General features: G+C 33.9%; 1 long non-coding RNA gene across 1 annotated transcript; it reads right to left on the bottom strand.

Annotated features, from left to right (window-relative positions):
- Positions 1–13,102: 13,102 nt before the first annotated feature.
- LOC125280267 lies at positions 13,103–23,293 on the bottom strand. The gene is made up of 7 exons (XR_007187570.1): positions 23,181–23,293; positions 19,851–19,936; positions 19,472–19,507; positions 17,836–17,915; positions 17,183–17,319; positions 15,679–15,790; positions 13,103–13,571 (listed from the first exon to the last, which is right to left on the bottom strand). It is a non-coding gene; the product is annotated as an uncharacterized LOC125280267 (long non-coding RNA).
- Positions 23,294–24,369: the final 1,076 nt, after the last annotated feature.

Raw genomic sequence — 24,369 nt, 5'->3', positions numbered from 1 at the left:
AAACTCTCAAGATCCATAAAGGTACTAAACATATTTGAAACAGTTCATGTGAGTACAGTGGTTCAATCTTAATATTAAAAAGTGACAAGAATACTTTTTGTGTGCCAAGACTATATCTATATTTTCAACTATATCTATATGGGTCGATTTCAAAACACTGCTTCATGAAGCTTCTGAGTTTTGAATCAGTGATTCAGATCTCCTGTCAAACAGTTAAACTTTTTTTTTTTTGGCATACAAAAAGTATTCTTGTCACTATATAAAATTAAGATAGAACCACTGAATTTACATGAACTGTTTCAAATATGTTTAGTACCTTTATGGACCTTGAGAGTTTCAGGGTGCACTCACACTAGGTGCTCTGACCCGTGTCCGAGTGCGTTTGACCTTCAAAGCTCGGTTCTTGTTTATACTTTTGCCTGGCTCCACAGCGCAAGTCTCAGCTGACTGCGCACACTCCTCCCCAAACGGACGAAGGCATTTATACCTGACGCGCATTGTACTATTATACCTGATGCATTTTACTATTCTTTGAAATGACAGGGGGTGACTTGGAGAAATTGTTCTTTAAATCAGCAGGAAGCAGCGGTAAGAATAAGTAAGGTACATGGGACAATGTTTGTTTTTTATTATACACTTCAACAAACGCACACTACAAAAGAACCAGAGAATTGTGTAAAATGCAGTAAACCTTGAGATTATTACTTGTGACATTAGAACAATATATATGGATATGAGAACATATGTATAAAACTAAAACAATCTTTTTTATTTTTATTTAATTTCGTGAAATTTTTTTTTATTAAACCTGGACCTTTATTTTAAGTAAAAAGGTTAATTTCTGTACCTTGCACACCTCGATGACGATTGATGATTCAAGGTAACCGTGCCTAGTGTGAGTACACCTCAGTGTACCTCAGTCAAACAAAAATTTGACCACTAGTCCATCAGGACAATCAAATACTATTAGTTTCTATGTATTTATTGTCTAATGTAAATACTCTAGATGTAAGGATGAAACTATCACATTAAACATGAGGTCTATGTCAATACATTTTGTGCATTTATTACTGTAATAATACAATTACAATACACCCCCACCCCAACACACACATTCCTGTCCCACCCACTTTTTAGAACAAAGTTACGCCACTGTTGGTCACCATTATGGCGATCTGTGTGTTCTTTAGTTGGCCAGTTTGACTCTTGACTTTTTATGTCAGTTTGTGATCTTTGTAACAGTGTTTAACAAAACACATAATTTGTTGCAAAAGACGCCTTACCAGCAGGTGCCGCTAGCATTTGTAGATGAACACTAGAGTAACGGGTAGAGAGAGTCATTCATTAACAAAAATGGATTTACAGATATGGACCAAACAAAAAGTATGTGTGATGATTATCAGGGCTAGTATATATGTGTGAAAGCAGATAAAAGACAATAAAGCTGTGTTTACATTTAATTAAATGTCTTAATGATTACTTTCCCTATAGCCCAAACGAATGCAGCTTTCTCTACCGCAATCAAGATTATAACTTTGTTCCCTCTGATGCTATAGTACAGACCAAATATTACATTTGGAAGACATATATTGCTCTCGGTGGTTTAGTTTCCTAAACTTTATATCATCTGTGCTGCAGTATTGTGGTTTCCCCTCATATGTCATACTCCAGGATTATGTGCCCCGCCGCTGAGGACATATTAAAACACTTAACATGGGTTACTGTACAAATACAGTGATATAAAAGACCAAATTCAGACTTCACATACACAAACCTCACTGCTGTCTGAATCACACGACACACTGATGTTAGACATGATTCAACTCAAATGAAGAATCTGAAATCACAGAAGAAATGCCTGCGTTATATAATATATTATTTAATTAATACATTTAATATATTCAACAATAATTTAAATATCTGGAAAAGGTCATGTAAAACCTAATCAATTTCTCATCAGTATTTTATGGTTTTCTGCAAATAATGACTTACAACTAAAGTGACTCAACTCTGTTCCTCACAAACAACTCTCATATTTCAGTCGGCTTTAGCATACAGAGCTATTACATGGAAATTAGTAAGTGCGCTAAAATAATCTTTTGCATTATTCCCATGAAACACTTTCCATGAGACTTGGCTGTACAGCATGGCACAGCCTCTCTGGTTAACATAATTGACAGTGATGAAACAGAAAGCATAAATCCATGTTTTTTTTTGGTTATATAACCACAAAAATACCATAGTCAAACTATGGATTTTGTAGCAAAACTATGGTTATTTTGTTGTTACCATGTATTTTGGGTTTTATTTGTGGTAAAACCATGGTTAATTTTCAGAAGGGACCTTCTCCTTCAGTGGTTTTCTGTTCTTTATTATTTTTAACATTGTACATTAATACTGAAGACATCCAAATTATGAAAGAACAAATGTGGAATGTGGTAGTCATTGGGAATGGATTTCAGTTACAGGTGTGTCTTGACAAGACTTGATTTGTGCCATTTCTTGCCTTCCTAATGTGCTTTAGACTATCAGTTGTCTTGAGAAGAGGAAGGGTGGGCACAAAGTCAATCATGCTACTACAACAAAGGGCTTCTCACACTGCACTTAACCCCGGGTTTTCATCATTCTAAACACCGCCTTTAACCCCAGGTAATATAATGTTTAGCACTTGTAATTTAAAAGTGGGGTTAGCACTGCTTTTTACTAGGGCTGCACGATTAATCGCATGCTATTCTCACGCGCATTTCGTCAGTAAAGCCGGTTCCCTGATTACCGCTAAATCGCCATCACCTGTTTTTAAACGGAGCGCCTTTTAATAGACGGAGCCGTAGTTCACGGACAAGCCACGCAATATCGCGTTCATTATCGCAGGCGATTCATCTGCGATATGAACGCGATATTGCGTGGCTTTTCAGTGACCTACGGCTCTGTCTATTAAATGCCGCTTCATTTGAAAGCAGGTGATGGCGATTTAGCGGTAATCAGGGAACCGGCTTTACTGACGAAATGCGCGTGAGAATAGCATGCGATTAATCGTGCAGCCCTACTTTTTACCCGGGGTTATGAAACCCTGTTCAGGTGTTAACCCTGCTGTTACGTCTCCCTATTAATGTTGTCTAGAGTAGTATGTAAATAATAAGTAAGAAATTTACATAAATAAAGAAAATAATAAAATAAAAGAAACAAGATCAGTTAATGATAACTTGTGTGGTGAGATGTATCAGGCAAAGACAGATTGTAATTAATGTTTTTTTAGTATCTCATTTATCGTGAAGATAATATACCCAATGGTTTTTACAGGAAAACAGTAAATCAAGAAATAAATATTTACAGACACGTTGAATAAATATGATTGACATGATAGCTAACCAATCGTGAACCTAAGAATTATGACAATCTAGAATGAAAGAAAGGAGCAAGAGAAACAACCAAAATACACCACAGACGTAACACCCCCACCCTTAAAAACAAACATCTATACCTAATATAGTGCTTGACAAAAGAACTCATACCTCATTAAACCCGGGATAGAGCATCTGCCACCACACATCCACGCCTTTTTTATATTTTATTTCCAGGTTATAATTTTGGATGATGAGGGACCATTTCATCAACGTCTGGTTCTGGTTGTAGGAGAAAAGTTATTTTATTTATTTTATTCGTTTATTTAACAGGGACAATGCAGTATAACATTGCTACAATTTCAAGCAGCCGATGCTTCCACATACAGGCTTCTAGCCAAAGTCTAATTTGCAGGCCCAGTCCCTGGTTAGGCTTTTTTTAACAACAGTTAAACAATAATTAACAAAAAAACTAAATAAAAAAATAACAATAATAAAAGAGCTGAGACTGTGCTTGACCATCAGTGTTCACAAACCTGCTGTTGTTTGAAACACTTCTTTTAAATTTCTTTGAAAAATGTTTAACTCTTGTTTGCATTTTCAGTTCAGCTGGCAGGCCGTTCCAAAGCAGTGTACCTTGAACTGAAAATGTGGATTGTGCAAATTTTGTTTTCCTTTTTGGTATTGTGCAATTTTGATTAGTTGCACCTCTTGTAGTGATCACCCTTACTACTCTGTTTTGATATTAATTGGCATATAAATTTCTGGAGCAAGATTATGTACACATTTAAACACCATTTTAATAAGAGACAAATTTATAAAATTTTCAAAACTAAGCAAACTATATTTTTGTAAAATATTACAATGATGCCATCTATTTGGTTTCTTGTGTAAAATTTTTAGTTTTAGTGTTTGTTTATATAGAGATGTAACAGGTTTGATAGTCAGTTGAGAAACCTGACTCCAGACAATCGCACAATAAGATAAATGTGAGAAGACCATTGCATGCATGTATAATGTAGCTGCTTTTAGAGATATATGTGGACTAATCATATAAAAACAATTCAGGTTTGTTCTGATTGTTCTACACAGTCTCTTCACATGCACATCTCATTTCAAATGAGAATCTAAAGTAACAGCTAAATATTTCAAATTGTTAACTACCTCTGTTGCCTTTTGATTGATTTTAATTATAAAATCATTCATTTCCTTCCTCCTAATTGAAAAACACATTGAGACAGTTTTTGAACAATTCAAGGTCAAACAGTTGTTTTGCAGCCACTGTGACATGACAGTCATTTCATTTGTTAATATATCGGCCGCTAAGCGTGGATTCTGTGCCGATACATAAATGACTGTGTCATCTGCATATAGCTGACATTTTTTATTCCTTACAACAATTTGGTAAATCATTGACATATAAGGAAAACAACAGTGGACCCAAAATTGATCCCTTGAGGGAGAGCCATCTCATTGTTTTCGTAAAGCTGATCTTGAATTATTTATTTTAACACACTGATCGTGAGATTCTAAATGTGATCTAAACCAAGAGAGAAGCTAAACAAATTTAATTTATTTAAGAGTATTTCATGATTCACAGTGTCAAACGCCTTTTTAAGGTCTACAAACACTGCACCTACCACATTACCATTATCTAAAGCTCCCATAATAAATTCTGTGAGAAAGCAGTTTGCCATTTCTGACGAGGCCTAAAACCAAACTGTTTAGAGTGAAGTAGATCATGCTTTTCTAGATAGTTTATAAGTTGTTCAGCTACCAACTTTTCCAAAATTTTTGAAATTGCAGGGAGTGTAATAATTCTGAACCTCATTAACTGACCCTGCCTTAAAAATTGGGGTTATAATAGAAGTTTTGCCAATTTGAGGGGAATTTACTTTCTCTAATAGATAAGTTTATCAAATTTACCAAGGGCTTTAACAGACAAGCACTATATTTTTTAACGAATGCAGTATCCATTCCAAATATATCCTTAGCCCTTGAATTATTCAACTGATGAATAATTTGAAGTATCTTATCTTCATCAATCTCAGAAATATAAAAGGATGAGGAAGTGTCTTTTATTGCATATTGAGGTAGTTGTGCAGGTTTAAAACATATAGCAAGTTCTTCCACAGACTGGATAAAATATTTATTAAATTCATTGGCAATTTCAGTGCTATCAGTACTAAGTCTTCCATTTATATTCAGCTCTATCACCTGCTCTAGCACCTTTGTATGCCTTCTTGTTTAGAAAGTTTGTTAATGCACTTCCTCCTGACTCCGCAATCAATTGCTCAAAACATACAGTTTTTGCCTTTCTCATTTCACTAACAACTTTATTTCTTAATGATTTAAAACCTAGGATATCTGTCTGTGTTTTTGTTAGCAAAGACTTTTTCAAAGCAAGATTCTCCTCTTTTTCATTAGTTGATGGATATCTGAATTTAGCCATGGTAGGGATGCACTGTTTTGTCTACATTTTAATGGTTGTGTATACTTTAGAATATTGTTTTCGATAGTTCTCATCATAGTTTCACAGTTTTTGTCCAGGTCATCAATTAGTAATACATCGTCCCAATTAATATTTTTTTATGTCATTTTCAAATTGTGGAATTTTACTCTTAGGGATACCTACTACTCCTGGTTTAAAAGTTTGACGAAAATTACCCTGCAAATGTTTCTTTGTTAATTTTCTAACAACCAGAATCATGTTATGATCGGACAAACCTGTCGGAAGATTATATATTTTTATTACCCTTTCAGGTTTATTTGTAAATGCCAGATCAATAAGAGTTTTACTTGTTTTTGTTATCCTTGTTGGACCTTTTATTAACCCTTAAATGCACACCTCGGGTCTTTAGTGACCCGGGACGTCATTCACTACCCTCGTTCATTTTTTAAAGTTAGACATCAACCTTCTTGGTATTCCTCAGTCAATTCATTATAAAGAATATAACAAGAAAAAAAAATCACAAAATTATAAAAGAATGCCTATTTTTGTATTCATTTTTTGTAAAAATTGTATAGGGTTGCAAACGACCCGAGGTGTGTATGAGTGTACGTATATTTTTTCTGCACAACAATAATTGAATCTTAGATGACGGAATAAGTGCAATTCACCTTTATTCCACAAGGTGGCAATGTCTGATACACAATGCTGAAGTGACGACTCATTCAGACGAAAAATACGAAAACGAAATAATAAGAAAACCATGAAATGGCTCAGTGATTTACTGCAGAGTAAGTACTGAACGCAATCAAATATGACTGTAACTGTCACTGGATGGATCTGTTGAAGCTGTTAGCGATCAAAATATTGATTTTGAAGATGATGAAAATTATATAGTTTTGAGAATACGTTTGAGATCGCGAATGGGCTCATATTCGTGACCTCAAACATAAAACTAGCCCATTATTTGCTGAATTTACTGGGAAATGAGCTCTGACGTCTGTAATTGTTATTCTAATATCAGAGGAGTTTTATATTATCGCGACAGGTAGAGATCCATCCGTGTTAGATATAGATCCGGGTCGATAAAGACCCGAATATGTAAGAATGATTGGCGAAACAGTCATGCATTTAAGGGTTAACTGGTTGAATTTATGCTTAACTGTAATTGATTTCAGTTTATGCTTACTACGTTTGTCTGCCCAATTTATGTTAAAATCTCCAAATAAAATACTTTCAGTACGACAATTTAAAAACTTCAACAATTCCTCTAAATTATAATAAAAAGAAGAATCATGTGAAGGTGGATTATACAAAATCACAACATTAAAATTCATTTTTGGGGACATTATAACATTTAACGCCAAACATTCCAATCCAGCAATATCTAGTTTCACTTCAGCACATTTAAAAGTATCCTTAATATAAATCATGACTCCCCCTCCTCTTCGTGATGGTGGGTTAGTGGGTTATGATCTGTGTGGACAACCACAGCAAGAGTAGAGGAGCCAACATATACTTCGAAATGTTGAAGTGCCAACAATAAATCTAAAGCCTTCTTCTCTATTGTTCAATAGTTATGTTGACTTTTATTGAACTTTTTAGAGAAGTAGCAAATAGGATGATCCCGTCCTTGTCCTCCTGAAAAAGTACAGCACCAGCTCCTGCTTCACTTACACTGACGTCCAACACCATGGAAAAGTCTGGGTCAGATAACACTGGCTCGCTACATGTTATCAAATGATGTCTGACAATCAGATGACCATACAAAAGCTTTCAAAGGGCTAAGTAGAGCGGTTAACGGAACAGCCACTTCAGTAAAATTTCGGCAGAAACACTGATAATAACCAGCCATACCCAGAAACCTACACAACTCACATGTAGTTTTTGGCACTGGAAATTCACTTTTTGCCGTAATTTTTGCTGTAACTGGTCATACTTGTCCTTGTCCTACTTGTTTACCTAAATAGGTCACAGTTGCTTTTGTTGCTTTACAGTTGCCAATCTCACCTTTAGCGAACCCATTTGTGCCCAAATTTTTCTGAATGGTTTCATGCATATAGTCCTGTTAATAGTGTCCTATGTGAACATGTTCTGCATTTATTTTTCCCAGGTTTTTGTTTTTTTTCTTAAAAAACGTGTTTGAATGTGCGGCAACTATAGTTGCCGGTGGGCAAATATGTTGTATGCACCCCTCAATGTAAAATTTGAATAGGAGGAGAACATTTATGCATCTAACTCAAAATAACTGCTTTCAACAGATCAACAGATCCATCAAAGTCGATGAACATTGGAAGTGAACACAAAAAAGCTGCATCTAGCTTATAATTCTCTTGAAAATGAAAACACAACAAACAACAAATCTGTTTGTTTTAAAGTGGTGGAACATAGTGCAGAACAAAGTGCAGCCATTAAGTTGCTCAAACAGAGCATTGTGAATTAAAATGTTAAATTACATTGTTCATTAGAAAAAAAATTACATCTATATGTGACCCTGGACCACAAACCCAGTCATAAATCGCACGGGTATATATGTAGCAATAGCAAACAATACATTTTATAGGTCAAAATTATTGATTTTTTTTTCTTTAATGTCCAAAAATCATTAGGATATTAAGTAAAGATCATGTTCAAAGATATTTTGTAAATTTTCTACTGTAAATATATAAAAAATTCTTTTTGTGAATGGATATACATTGTTAAGGACTTAATTTGGTCAACTTTAAGGCAATTTTCTCAATATTTCGATTTTTTTTTTTTTTTGCACCTTCAGATTCCAGATTTTCAAATAGTTGTATCTTGGCCAAATGTCATATCATAACAAACTATACATCAATGAAAGCTTATATATATTCAGCTTTCAGATGATGTATAAATCTTAATTTCAAAAAATTGACCCTTATGACTGGTTTTGTAGTCCAGGGTCACATATAACAAACAAACAAAAATAATAAATTAATTAAAAAATAACAATATATAATATATAACAATATAAAATATTATGAAAGCAAAAAGCACTAAACAAGACAAATAACCTTGATTTATTGAACCCATTAAACACAGTATACCCCATTTCCCCATGATATATGTACTTACAAGTGATTTGCCCAGCCGGCAACTATAGTTGCCGCTCGTACTTTTGACTAAGTATAGAAAAAACTATAGATCTCTTGTAAGATTTGTTTTGTTTGGATGATTCTAGAGACCCTCATGATTACGTAGATATATATATGTCAAGAAAAAATTCCTAATATTAACATGAAAATTACTTTTCTTTGGGAGGGTTTGCCTTTGCTATGCTTTCTGGAAGTAGGGGTAGGAAGTTGACAGGCCTCATGTCACAGGAAGGAAGGGAATACCTTTTTTTTGTTCTTGAAATCCTTTATTTGGATGTTTTCTTGCATGTCATTGAGAAATAAAACATGGAAAACATCTAGAAAAAAACTTACAAAAGGAAAATGACAACCATACACTGCAGCAACTATAGTTGCCGGTGGGCTAAAATGGGTTAATTACAAGTATGCTTTCTTAACACTTAAACAGGTTCTAGCAATGATACATGTTCAGACCAACTCTGTGAGTAAACAATCAAATCATTCAAGATAGGCACTACAGTTGGGAACATCAGCAAGCACTAAATTGACCAACTTTTGAAATGTAGCAGTAGCATTTCACAAACCCAACGCCATAACTCTGTATTGCAGAAAGCAGTCTTGGTGTCACGAAAACTGAAATTTCAGATGCTCTAGAGGTCAATGGAACCTGCCAGTATCCTTTAAGGAGATCAGGAATTTGAGAAAATTTGTTAAGCAGCTCAATACATCCTGCCCTTTGATCAGTGCTAAAATGAGCTACAAAATTTGACAAGTTCACAAGAGTTTCAGAGATTGATAGCCTGGCAGATAATAATGGTGTTTCAGACTCCAAAAATCCCTCCAGGTCGGCGTCCATAAATCAAAATTTGGTAAATCCAAAAGTAGAGAAAAACTTTGTTACATGTTTATCAACTGCTTTGGCTGTAATTAATTTGCAGAGGAATAGCCTGTGGGTTACCCAAAATCTGGATTATCAGATTTTGACTTTGGTAAAGGCCCAACACAGGGATTGGAACTAAAGGAGCCGGTGGCATCACCTGGTTAGCTGCATATTGACAAATTTGACAAGTCTCACAAAATTGTGTTACGTCACGCTCAAGACCATACCAAAAAAATTGTGTGAATGTTGAGGAACACGGTTATAGGTTATTTTTGTTATCCCTAAATGTCCCAACAACAGGTGATCATGTGCCAATGACAAAACCTGCTGGCGAAAGACAGTGGGAGCTATTACTTGATAAACTACGTTCCACTCATTCTCTATAGTTCTCTGCTGATTTGAAACTCTTTGCTAATGAAGGATCATTTCTTTGAGCCTCGATGAGTTTTTCACGAGTTACAGTTAACCACCAAAAGTATAAAGTAAGATCATTTTGTTACTTCTAATACAGAAATCAGTTGACATTGTGCTATTAAAATTACTGCTTTTCTTTTATTTTTTGTGCATTATTGTAGGATGTGAAATGTCCTCAGACTGGTGTGAGCACTGAGGATGGAGAGACACAGCAGATCCTGGGAATGGTTCAGTGTCATGGACGAGACCCTCCATCACTCATCTGGACTGACGCTTTATGTGCTTTCTTCATCCTCAGTGAGTCCAGAGCCAGAGCTAGACAAAGACCAAAGGACAGTGAGGATGTGATTTTGGTCAAGTTTGTTCTGCTGGTTTCTGTTCATACAATGAAGCTTTCAAAAGCATCATCAAATAATGTCATGAAGCTTCTGGAAGTCAAGCTCCATAGACTGATACTGTATGAACAGAAACCAGCAGGAAAAACTTGACCAAAATCACCTTTTCAGGGATTGAAACAGAATGAAGACGAGTAAATAATGACTGTATTTATATGTTTGGGTGAATTAACCCTTTATGCCCGCAAATAGAAACTGAATGAAATGTATGTATGCGTTTATATTATAGTAGTTCCTTGAAAAGGTAAACTTTAAGAAGTTTAAGTGCCTGAGAAACTTTCAAAAAAGGAGCACATTTACATTTATTTGCATTTGGCAGATGCTTTTATCCAAAGTGACTTACAGGGCTCTTATTACAGGGATGATCCCGCTGGAGTAACCTGGAGTAAAGTGTCTCGATCAAGGACACACTGGTGGAGATGCTGCAGAGATCGAACCAGCAAACCTTCTGCTGACCAGCTCAGTGGTTTATCCCACTACACCACAAAATAAGTCTACAACAAAAATTAGCATGTAATTGTAAAAATGTGAAATTAAATATGGCAAGAAACAGAATGCTGACATGAATTGTAACGTTTTAATCAGTTTAAATGTTTTACAGGTAGTCATGCTCGTGGAGAGCAAACAAATGTTTGCAGCAGACACAGCAGCAGCCAGATTGTCCTGCACATCTTCTCCCACTCTTGCTTCAAGGTTGAGGGGTTCAGGGGTCCATCATCATGGTCTTCCTCATCCTCTGGATCAACAATGTCTCCATTGAGAAGAGCAGCAGTGAGGGACATGATGGATGGCAAAGACAGGTGAAGGTGTTCACGGTGGTCAGCTGCTTCATCAAAATGAATTATATATAATCATGTCATTAATGTATGCATTAATTCATTGCTTGACTGTAAATTGAGATGTTTTCCCCTTGGCTGCATTTGTCTTGTGTGTGTTCATGCATAGCTATGACAAATGACAAAATAAATTGCATTTTGCTTGTTTTACTAAAACATCATTTTCAGTAATAAAAAAAAAAAAAAAAAAAAAAAAAAAAAAGAAAAGTAATATAATTAAGTATTGGTCAGCATTTATTATTTATTATTGTGTTGGGGTGTGCAAGCACTTTTTATTGCAGAGCTTATAATCGCAAACAAGATCAGGGTAAGATACCATGGTTGTATCTTTAACAATGAACAATCATAATGACAACAACAACAAAACAAATATCATGGGTTTGAATATATATATATTTGAACATCTATTTGAATAGGTCATCATAATCCGTCAAAAAAAAGAAAAAAAAAACAAAAAAAAACTTTTATTTATTTTATTTTATTTATTTATTTTGTTATTTATAAGCCTGAGGGATGAAATGAGAAAAAGAGGAAAGCATAAAGGAGATTCAAGCCACTTTTGCTTCTGGGTGAAAATTTTTGCATATAATGTAAAGAAATTAACAACATATTCAAAAGATCATGGTTTGGGTTTTCGTAATAAAAAAATAATATCTTTAAAGAAAAAACTGTGGATCAGATTAGTAGGGTTAAAATATAAGAGCTTACATTAACCAAAATTAGAACATAACAATAATTAAGAGTAACACCATAATAATAAAAAAACAAACAAACAAACAAAAACATAAACAAAAACATGAACAACCAATACTATAGTTCAAAGCAGAAAAAGACAGTAACTGAAAAAGAAAAGAACATAATTGAATAAAAACATAAATTAATAAAAAATTACACAATAAATACAGTAAAGATTTTGTTTACCTTTTTGTTAATCGAGAGTGAAATTGTAAGTTAATAAAGTTTTACTCTTTGTCTACAAAAATAGGTTTACAAGTGAAAAATTTACATTCATGAATATAAAATCTACATAGAAAGAGAATTAGGTTTATAATAAAGCAGGCATTTGAATCCGCTTAAAAAAATAAATAAATACAAATAACAGATTTAGGATTCATTGAAAAACGTAAGGATATATACTTGAAATAATTTATATATATATATATGTGTGTGTATGTATGTATATTTTCAATTTTTGCATTGAACTTGTTTAAATTTACTTCCCCCTATTTGTTGTAATTTGTCTTTTTATCTTTTTCCTTTTCTCCTTTTTGATATTGATCCTTGATATGACACTGTATGTTATTGCTCCTTGAATTAAAAAATAACCTTTCCTCTCTAGCAGTATTCCTTGTGCCATTTACCGTTGCCCATTTAAGATGATGTGAATGAAAATGAGGCTGTGAGAGATCATTTTAGTTTTTATCATTAATTCAATAAAATCCCACTTAAGTGTAAAAAAAAATAGCATATCCTTATTAATATTACAATAGAGTTCTAATGCATGACAAATCACATTTAAAATAATTGAAGAAATATTAAACGCTAGAAAATTGTTTTATAAAAAAAAAAAAAAATGTATTTCCCTGGATCTGACAGAGTGGGCAAGCTGTAAATCATATTTCAACTGCTGTTACAGAATTGGGGAAAGTTGCAGCATATGAAAAAAAAAAAAAAAATGTTTATATATCATAAAGACTACTTGGTTTAGGAGAAAGTACTTGACATTAATTGAAGGTACAGGATATAAGACACAAAATAAGAGTGCCATTAATATATTTGGTGACTAACTTTTTCAAGTTATCATTTGACTTTTTTAATTAATTATTTATTTCTAATCTGCATGTTTTTGTTTGTTTGTTTGTTTTTGTTGTTGTTTTATTGTTGGCAGACATTTTCTAAGTTGTGTTTGTGTGAAAAGAGAGAGACCGTGGAGTGATGATTATAAAAGGATGTTTAACTTATCTTTCACAAAAAAATCAAACATAATTAACAAAATTAACCTTTTTTTTAACACATTTATTAACCTCCATTGAACATTTCTAATGGAAAGTAAATGAATCAAAGTAGCTTGTTTCTTCTACATTGATTCTTCACATGCTGGTTCATTTCGCACACACAAAGGGCTTCTGTACAGAACAGTTGTCATCATTCCAGTTGCCATCTGTTGAAAGACAGAAACAAATAGTTGTTTTATCATTTGTTTTGTGGAGTATATAATATTCTGGACAGTATTAAATAACATGCATTTTTTTTTATGATCCTTCTTATTTTGTTGCATGTATGTTGAATATTCTGCAGAACTGTAGCTTAGGAGGTAACACTTTAGAATACTGATCCTTCATTAATGAATAACTCCACAGGAACAAATGAGTAATGCATTATTAACACTCTAGTAACTACTATTAACTAACAATAAACTCTGATGAATGAATTAGTAAGTAATAGTGCTCAGTTGAAGGTGGTAGTTCACTATTAACTAATCAGTAACTACTGTTTTTTCATTCCTCCCAGAGAACTACTAAGAACTACTATATACATGTTTGTAATTAACATGAATGATGCATAATGTATAATTAATACTAAAGTAAAGGCCTTGGTAACCCACTAGTAATGACTGAAGTACTTAAGAAAGAATTACTAATTATTTGGATCAGTATTCTAAAGTGAAAAGCCTGATAACTCTCTAGTAACTACTGAAGTCTTTGTAAACTTTTGAGGTTTTTGTATGTTTTTGTACAGTAATTCCTTATGATGTATTTGGTAACACTTAAGTAATTACTAGTGGGTTACTATGATCTCCACTTTAGAATAATGATCCAAATAAGAAGTAGTTACTTTAGAGTTTTATAGTAACTCTTGAGTTATTACTATCCAATACTTTACAAAACCCTCAAAAGTTTACAAAGACTTCAGTAGTTACTAGAGAGTTATCATGCTTTTTCACTTTAGAATACTGATCCAAATAATTAGTAATTCCTTCTTAAAGGATTAGTCCACTTTTAAATAAACTTTTCCTTGATTATTTACTCACCCCAATGTCATCCAAGATGTCCATGTCTTTCTTTCTTAAGTCGAAAAGAAATTAAAGTTTTTGATGAAAACATTCCAGGACTTTTTTTCCATATAGTGGACTTTAATGGGCACCAAACAGTTGAAGGTCAAAATTAGTTTCACTGCAGCTTCAAATTGTTCAACACGATCCCAGATGAGAAATAAGGGTCTTATCTAGAGAAACCATCACTCATTTTCTGAAAAAAAATTGAAAATTATACAAGTTTTAACCTTAAATGCTCATCTTGAAACTAGCTATCTTCTTCTTCTCCTCTATTTGAATTCCAGCAGTGTAGACACTGCTAAGCGTATTACTGCCCTCCACAGGTCAAAGTTTGAACTAATTGTTATATACTATTGAACTAGCATATTGCATATAAAAATTAGTTCAAACTTTGGCCTGTGGAGGGCAGTAATACACTTAGCAGTGTCTACACTGCTGGAATTCTAATAGAGGAGAAGAAGAAGAAGAGAGCTATAATTTTAAGGTTAAAACTTATATAATTTTCTTTCTTTTTTTTCAGAAAATTAGCGATGGTTTCACTAGATAACACCCTTATTGCTCATCTGGGATCATTTTGAACAATTTGAAAGATATGGACATCTTGGATGACATTGGGATGAGTAAATAATCAGGAAAAGTTTATTTAAAAGTGGACTAATCCTTTAAGTATTTGGTAATACTTCAGTCATTACTAGTGGGTTACCAAGGCCTTTACTCTAGAATTAATTATACATTATGCATTATTCACATTAATTATGAACCTGTATATAGTAGTTCTTAGTAGTTCTCTGGGAGGAATGAAAAAAACAGTAGTTACTGATTAGTTAATAGTGAACTACCACCTTCAACTGAGCACTATTACTTACTAATTCATTCATCAGAGTTTATTGTTAGTTAATAGTAGTTACTAGAGTGTTAATAATGCATTACTCATTTGTTCCTGTGTAGTTATTCATTAATGAAGGATCAGTATTCTAAAGTGTTACCAGTTGTGTTTATCATTAGTGTATCATAAAAAACTAAATAATGTTTAATAAGTTTATTTAGTATGGTAGACTCAGAAAATATTAGTATTTGATGTCTAGAAAACAATCAGCAACAATGTTTTTGTGATGAATGTTCACAAAACATTTTTAACTTTGATGAAAAAGCTTCGGGATATACAGACATCTCAACATTGGTTATTTCATGAGGATTAACAGCAGTCACTTACTGTCATAGTTGATCTCAAGGCAGTGCTCTTTTCCAAGATAATTACTGGGATTTCCAGGAGACCATATTTGATAGTTCATTCTTTTTCCATCACTCCAGAGCCATTTTCCCTCCTATGAACAGAAGAGAAAGAAACGACATTGTGTTTATGTCCACAGCGTTACATGGCTTAATTTTTACTTTATTTATCTAAAAGATGATTCCTCATGAACCCTAACCCCACTTTAAACATGTCAGAAATCTAAACAGAAATTGTTTCACAGAAAGGGTATCAGTAAAGAATATGTGAAAATGTTTAAGAAAGGGCTTAACTATCTCTGTCAGCCACACTATTTCACACCGAGTTTCACAATACAAACACTGGAGTATGACATCATCATGGTGCCCATCTCATGGCTGCCAATGCACTAAACTATTCTGAGTGTTAAAATGCCATTACAAGAATAATATGCATTTTAATTTAAATCTCTCTCTCTGTTTTACCGAGATTGACTGAAAAGCAACATCCAGCACAGCAGCCAATCAGTGCTCACAGATCGGAGTACAGGCGATCATCCCGCCCATGGCGCTTCAGCCTCGTTTAGTGCAAAACTATATAATCTTGTTTTGAGTTTGGATTAAGATTATGTTGTTTACTCCACTGGCAGATTATTTTACTTGCTTTAAGGAAAAATTCACTTAATTTTGACTTATTTTTCCTAAAAACAAGAACACAATTTTTACTTGTCAAGAAAATGCTTCTTGATCTAAGAATTTTTAGATATTTGGACTGGAAACAAGACAAAAATTCTAAGTAAGAACAGCATTTTTTGCAGTGTATTTAGCATGACGTTACACTGTATATATGTTACCTTTATTCATAGTTGCTTATACTGATTTTGTTTCTGTATATTTTGTTTGTATTTGGGTGCAGTTTACTTGTCTAAGTGCTTGTTTCCGAGTTGTAAACAACTTATTGCGCATGCGCGCAGAACATGTCCAGACTGAGCACCGCTGCTATATAAAACAAATTAAGCTGTTTACTATTTAACTTCATGTTTATGACATACCTAATTTGTTTTTTCTTACTCTTTTTAATTCTGTATTTCACTAAATATTCATCATGTGTATTTCTGTTTAGAACATTTAATGTTTTTATCATGTATATTTATATTACTCTGTATTTTCTGTTTTATAGAAAAAACACACATACTGAATACACCCAACTAAGACAACTGTTCAAGATTTGCTAATAACTGAGTTGTTGTGTTGACAAATAAATGGGTTACTCCAATATTTCAACTATCTTTGACCAAGTCTCTTACCGGACCCCCTGTGGCGGGTTTCAAACCAGCAATATATGAGGATGTGCTACCAATAACTTGCTATTTTTTTTCACAGAGGACCAAAAATAAATAATAAAAACACATCTATGTTTGTGCATTTTGAAAACTGTTTTTGAGTATTAATGTATAATCATAAATGCCCAGTAGCACAGAAAGTATGATCAAAAAATAATTGCTTACCTCAACAGCATCATGGCCTCCGATCCAGGCACGTGTTGATGCATAGAGTTGTTTGTCTAACCAGGTTCTGTTATGAACACGTACTCAGCATGGCTGTGTACAGAAGCAAGGTTCCCACCATAGGCCAAACACAGATACTGTAGAGCCAGAGACATGAGCAAATACAATGAACATGTTATTTTAAATTAATATTCCAAAATCTGTGACATTCCCTTAGTTACCATCGAAATAATGTTTACTCACTGTGCTGTTTATTTTTTGTTTATTATTTTACCCGTGAAATATAAAATCTGCCATTTGAGGTGGGACTACTTTTCTAGAAAAGGTTCTGGTTATACTGTATATAGATTAGATATAACTTCACATAGATAAAGTTTTTAAGTGATCCTCTCATGATAACATGAAATGTGTTGTGTCTGTATTTTCAGATCATTATGAATGTTTCAGTATTATCACAGTGATGTTTGTTCACATCCTGGAGCTCCACTGTCATTTCTTTACTGTTAACATATATATTTTTGTTTTTAACCTGAGGAACAGGTTGAAATGACTTTTCTCTGATAACTGACAGGTGTCACAGATGTTTACAGAGTTAATCCAAGAATATTCTTATATTATTTTTAATGCCATATTAGAAGCTGAACGTATCGTACCTCGGCTGAAATCCACCTGTATTGGACATTGAAAAACTTGAAGCATCTGCATCCATAGGAAGTCCATCCTGCCAGACAGGCTGTTAAATGGAAGTTTTGTTTGTTATTATGTTTTAACCATTAATGACCTTTCATGTAATTAAATTAATAACTTTCATTTAAAGGTACACTATGTAACTTTTGGCCCTGTATCGGTTAAAAAACAAAAAGTCATGCAACATTGTTTCAGTTGTGCTTTGGCTTCGCATGACTGTGGAGATGAAGGCGACGCTTCACAAAAGATGCTGTACAGTGAACTCTGTTAGAGAGCTACATATCAGTGATGCGTGCTTTCGATGAAGCTTCTAAACTTTTACAAATCTTTTGTTTCGAATAAGAAGAAAGAGCTTTATTGCCAGGTATGTTTACACATACTAGGAATTTGTTTTATAAGTGGTTCAGAGTAGGTTTCAACCTGCCAAAGTCACATTATTTCAGTAAACGAGGCTTCAATACATCATAACTGTTTTGAAATGTTTTGAAATGTCAATGGTTCACCGCTGGGGGGCGATCTCTCAACCCATGGATCATGCTGATTCACTGAGAACACCCCCCATTGAACAAGTGTCTGTCTATTACTAGAGTAATTACGTGTCTAAAATTTGATCTCTGGTGAGTTTAAAACATTCATAGACATCTAAATGTGATTTTTGTATAATTAAAAGGAATAATTGTAGTTTCTGTTTAGCTGACCCATCCATTGAACAAATAAAACAAGGCCTGAAATTTGATAAAGAATACACATTAAACAGACACTTTCAGTAAAACATATGCAATGGATTTGTAAAAGCTGTTTTATGCATGTTTGGCATGAGTTTTACACTTTTACACTGTTTTGACTATAGCAGGTGTCACCAGCGTGTGGTGTTTCGAAACAGTAAATCATTTTGCAAAGCAATTGGTTCAATTGATTTGAAGCTTTGAAAAGCTTTGTTTCTCCCATCCCAATACTACACATGGCAGTCTATCTGGTCCTGTAATAAAATTCCTCACTCATCGTTCGAGTAATAAAAAATCATTAATCACCGTGTCGCTTTTACAACATTTCAAATCCCTCAGTTCTCCTCATCTCCTAAAGCCGAGCTAATGTTGATTCTTGTTTTATTACGAGCTCTGTTGGCGTTCTCTTTTCTCTAACAGACTCTCCTCTGTTCAGTGTTTGTTTAAAACAGGTGATTCTCCCAGAGGTTGGAGATTCAGCTGCTCCATCTCTTCCTTTCTTGCTCTTGTGACAGCTAACCTGTGCCACTCCCACACCAGACACGCGTCAAAGCGGCCGGAGCAACTTTTCTCTATTTACGGATGTGACGAGACACACATGGGCGAGTGATGTATGTCGGAAAACTGTTCTGACAGGTCTAAAATATAAACACTTCTAATAGACTTACCACAGTGAATCAGTGAATCATATTTTGTAAGAAGGGATTGATGATGTATTGACTCATTATTTAAATTTTGTTTATTTTGAGCAAAAAAACTACATAGGTGTACCTTAAATAAACAAAGGATTTAAAGTAGTTTCCAGTATACTCTTTAGAACATTTGTACTGTACTAGACATACACACTGACAAGAGAAGAAGACAAGAGAAGACTTACTGCCACAATGTTTAAATCCAACAGAACTTGTTTCCGCTTAAAAAGAAAGAAATACACAGTTTTAAAACAGAACTGCTAGCAGTAGTGCTACTACAACTACTAATGAATATATACTGTAAATTAACAGTCATATTTTATTGTCAAAATTAATAATTAAAAAAAAAAACACTCATAAGAATGAACAACTTCAGCTGATATAATGATATAATTATTGTTGTGTTTTTTTCTTAATATTATCATTATAATTCAGAGACAAACTCAGGTGCACATAATGTATTAGATCATTCCTGCTTCTGATCAGTCATTACAGAGTCCCAGATGTGCTTCAATCCATGTTAAAATAACAGTTATGATGTGAGACGTGGAATAATAGTTTTACCTGAAGCATTCAAAGCGACCAGAAGACCGAGAGACAGATAGAGAGTCCACAACGCCATCGTTTCTCAGAGAACACTGGAACTCTGACTAGATTTAAAACACAATTATACACAAATAATTATTACAAAGATTTGTATTTTTGTGACAAGAACCAGTAGATCAATGTGTACAAACAAAATTAACAAGGAAATTTTAATTCTGAAGTGAACTAATCCTTTAAGGACTCTTCACACACTTTGTAAAAGATTTTTTTTTGTTTGTTTTTTTTTTTTTTTTGTTTTTGCATTTTATTGCCCTATGAATGTATGACAATCTCAGAAGCTTTTGAACAAGTGCACTACCTCAAGGTGGTTTTGTTCTTGTAAAACGCAGGTGATATTTTTTGACAAAAGACAAAACACAAGACAGGTGAGAACACAGTCCAAACATTAGGGCAGGAGAACAGGCTGGTCAATGAGAAATTCCAGGCTCTCTGCCGACAGTGGAAACTTGACAGCGGCTCAAAGACTGACATTGGTGAGATAAAAGCAGCACTTGACTGACTGCAGGACAGGAGAGTCAATGAGGGTGGAACAGGACGCAGGAACCAACACAAGACACACACACACACACACACACACACACACACACACAACAAGACTCAAAAAGACAAAGAAATAAAACAAGACTGCAACCTTGGAGGGAACTAAATCCAGCACTGACTAACAAGATCTCTGAGAAACACATGAGCAAATAATTGCAATCTGTGCATCAAATTAATCCTTAACTGCTTCTCAATCAAAACGTAAGAAGTATAAAAGTCTGTAAAAAATGTAACAAATATTTTCAATTGTCTCTAATCAAGCAGATTTGGACTTTATATCCAATGACAGTTATGGTGTTACTGCGTCACTCCAGCAGCTAATGCAATCCACGGGAATAAAAAAAAAAAAAAAAAAAAAAACTCTTAAACCGCGAAACGTGGGTCAAAGTTCACAAAAACACTAAGTGCTTACGTCCTTTATCTGACTTGAGCCCTGATAATCTTTCCTTGACGAAACCTTCTCGAACACGACACAACACTCATTTCTACGTGCAACAGTCTCAACACCACCACGCTCTTCGGCTATTCTCACGGTGTGACAGGTGTTGTGACTAATTCCAACCCCCGCCAAAATATTATCCCCCTAGTATTGGTAGGTTGAGGATTAGGTGTGGGGGAGGGGTTAGGATTAGGTAATCAGGTAGCGACTTCAAAGAGGGGGGTAATCATTTGGCAGGGAGTCGAAATTCGGCACAACACCGGAACGCAAACCAGACCACTCGTCAAAAATAAAAGTGTCCCAAAAATAACCACTTTTCAAAATGACTTAATCATGTTCTGCTTGCATCATCAATGAGGTGTATCCTCCAGCAACAGCTACTGTCTATTGCATTAAAAAGCATTTTAGAATCATTAATTTACCGAACAACATAAAACATAGGCTACATTCTGAATAACCAAAAAAAAAAAAAAAAAAAAGATTATAGGGTACAACGGGGCAAAAGGCGCCTTTGATTTTATTTTCCTCTAAACCACTAGATGGCACAAAAACTTGCTGTAGCACTTTCCTAAATATCCGCTTTTCAAAATGCACGTTCAAATTTGTCTGATCCTTGACGTGATCTCGGGCAGCAACGCAAAGTTGATTCTGAGGTAGTTTGATCTGATTGATGTTTTTTAAAATGTTGTTGATTTAAGTAGAAAATAAGAATCCATTAAATTAATGTTTGTATTTTCAGACAAAAGACTTATTAATGATTTTCAGTTTTGTTCAAGGTAATTCAAGCAACAGTTTTTCAATAACGGAAGAATATGTAAAAGTATGGTATTTGGGGTAAAAAGTGCCACTGATGTTAGGGCAAAAGACACAATAATTAACATGATAGCTGACTGACTTTCCCATTTCTTGACATGACATGGTTAGATTCACATAGCAAATATCATATATCAAATTGGGTATCCATCTTAGCCCTCTACTGCACACATGTTGATGGCACATGAAAAAAAAAAAAAAAAAAAAAAAAAATTCCACATCATTTTTTGGTTCATTTGGGAACATTTTATAGATTTAAAAAAAAAAAAAAAAAAAAAAAAAAATCCCCCACCCTCCCCAACTCCAAAACATTTTTTCGTTGCCTCAGGGCAACATTGTGCGACAATGGTACAGAGTCATAGAGAAAATTATCATCAAAATCAATTTTTAGAAAAAAAAAAAAAAAAAAAAAAAAAATCAAGAAATCATTAAGTAAAAAGGGAAAAACACCTGAAAGACATTGATATATTGAATTTGATACATGCATAGCTCTGTATCATGTAGTGTGCTATGCCATATAATGTACTTCATGTAATAAGATTTCACTCCGTACGAAACCTCAAAAAGCACTTCTTCTCTGCTGTGACATAGTGGTGTATGTTACAATTTTTGCACATCACTTTGGGTGTTCCTGCACACCCAGGAACCCTGCATCTTCCCTTCTTATAATACATTGTGGCCAATGAGAGGTACTGTCTAAAACCTCCTCGAAAATTACCCCTTATCGCACAACGTTGCCCTGAGGCAACGAAAAGAAAACCTGAATTTCTGAACATGCAAAATAAAAAAAAACTTCATAAAACCTGACAAAAGGCTTCTCTACACCTTCATACACACACACACACATATATATATATATATTTTATGTACAGTTCATGTCGTTTTAAATAAGATTACTAAAGCAAATAATTTTGCCTTCTTCTCACACCATGTGCTCCTGTGACCATGTGTCAGAACAGGACGTCCCACCTCTTAATGGTGCTTGATATTGACTCCAACACCTTACTGAACTGTTATTTGGTACTTTCTCGACCTTTCTAATTGGTTGTAATCATTTTAAGAAAAATTTACTAAACATAGTAACAAAAATTACTGAACTTTCCGTTGCCTGAGGGCAACGCTGTGCTGTAGAGGGTTAAAGATAATACCCATATTTATAATGAAACAATCATATTTTAAAATATATTAATCATATTATAATAAAATATCATTTATTGTTACTACTGTAAATCTATATTAAATAGGCTATGGGATCTCCTTCAATGCTTTCAGAATATTTACTTTTTAAAATAATTTTGATTTTGTATTTCTGTATTTTTAAAATCTATTTTTATATTTTATATATAATATATATATATATATATATATATATATATATATATATATATATCACACAGGCCTATTTTAATGACAGTATATTTACTGAACAACAATTAATTCTTTTATTCATCAAAATAAACAGAAAATAGTACAAGAGGAAAGAGGAAAAGAAGTACCTCAGGAAATATGCTCCGAACAGCAAACTGAGTGTTTCTGCTGGATAGTATATCAGAGATGTGTCTTGTTTTCTTGAACTCTTTTGATGTATTCTTCTTCCACTACATTGTGGGCTTAAATAAGTGTACTCATGTTTCGTAAGATGCCTGTCAGCCAATCAGAAAGGATCTGCTCAGACTCTCAGAAAAAACACCACAGAAGTAATTACCACAATTGTTCGAGGCCATGTATTTCATCTTTCAGTTGTCTGTATTAATTAATCATTATCTAATGATTTGCAAAGGTATCATTTTGTAAAGGCATATGACTATTAACTAATTGTCAAGTAATATTAGTAGGGTTGCCAACCATAATCATAACCACAATTGAAATGCATATCTTTGACCCATTGTGGTAATTAACACATGCAGTTTTTAACGCCTCCAGGAGATTTTGATAACATGATTATTAAACTTTTGTGGTATTCTTAGTTTACTGTGGCATTGACACTTACAACGTCAATATGCAAAGGTATTTCTATAAAACAGCCCCACTTCCTGTTTGGTACATGCCCTTGCTAGTAATTTCATTTGAGGGTTTTCATGAGGACAGTCTTGAAACTTTAGTAAAATGATAAATGGAAAGTGAATCAGATTAAAACTGCACAAAGGTTCAAGAGAAGAGGTGCAAATGATCAGATTTCAGATTCATCTGTGGTTCCATAAAGTAAATGTTCACATGAATGTCAGCCACTGAAATAATGCTGATGCATAAAGTTCATCTAAACTGTATTTCTCATCTGATGAAGCTACACTAAGGCTTTTGGTTTAAAGTAGGACAAACTGAGGTCTCTGAAGAAGGTACAAAAGCTGTCAATGAAGCAGCCGCAGCACCATTTACACACTAATATGTACCTTCAACTCTCTAAAATTTGTTGGGTTATTATTTTTTTACCCATGTTCTGTCTTCTTCTAGCACTCTTGCTCTTCTTCACTGTAGTCTTCGTCTATCTCATCTCCGTTGGTGATTTCAACACATTTCACCCCGTGTATCCTCTCGATAAGCTCTGTTGTTGGTTACAAAACATTAAATTCAGGAACCTAACTTTCACAACTTTTGCTCATCTCATGCTGAGTCAAGTCAAACACATTTGTTTCTACATTAACACCATTTTAAGTATTGCAGGTAATTTCTAAGCAGCATTCAAAC

Source organism: Megalobrama amblycephala, linkage group LG12 (genome assembly GCF_018812025.1).
Source record: "Megalobrama amblycephala isolate DHTTF-2021 linkage group LG12, ASM1881202v1, whole genome shotgun sequence".
NCBI lineage: Eukaryota > Metazoa > Chordata > Actinopteri > Cypriniformes > Xenocyprididae > Megalobrama > Megalobrama amblycephala.
Note: the sequence above shows the minus strand (reverse complement) of the source record. Positions and strands in the feature narration are given on the sequence as shown.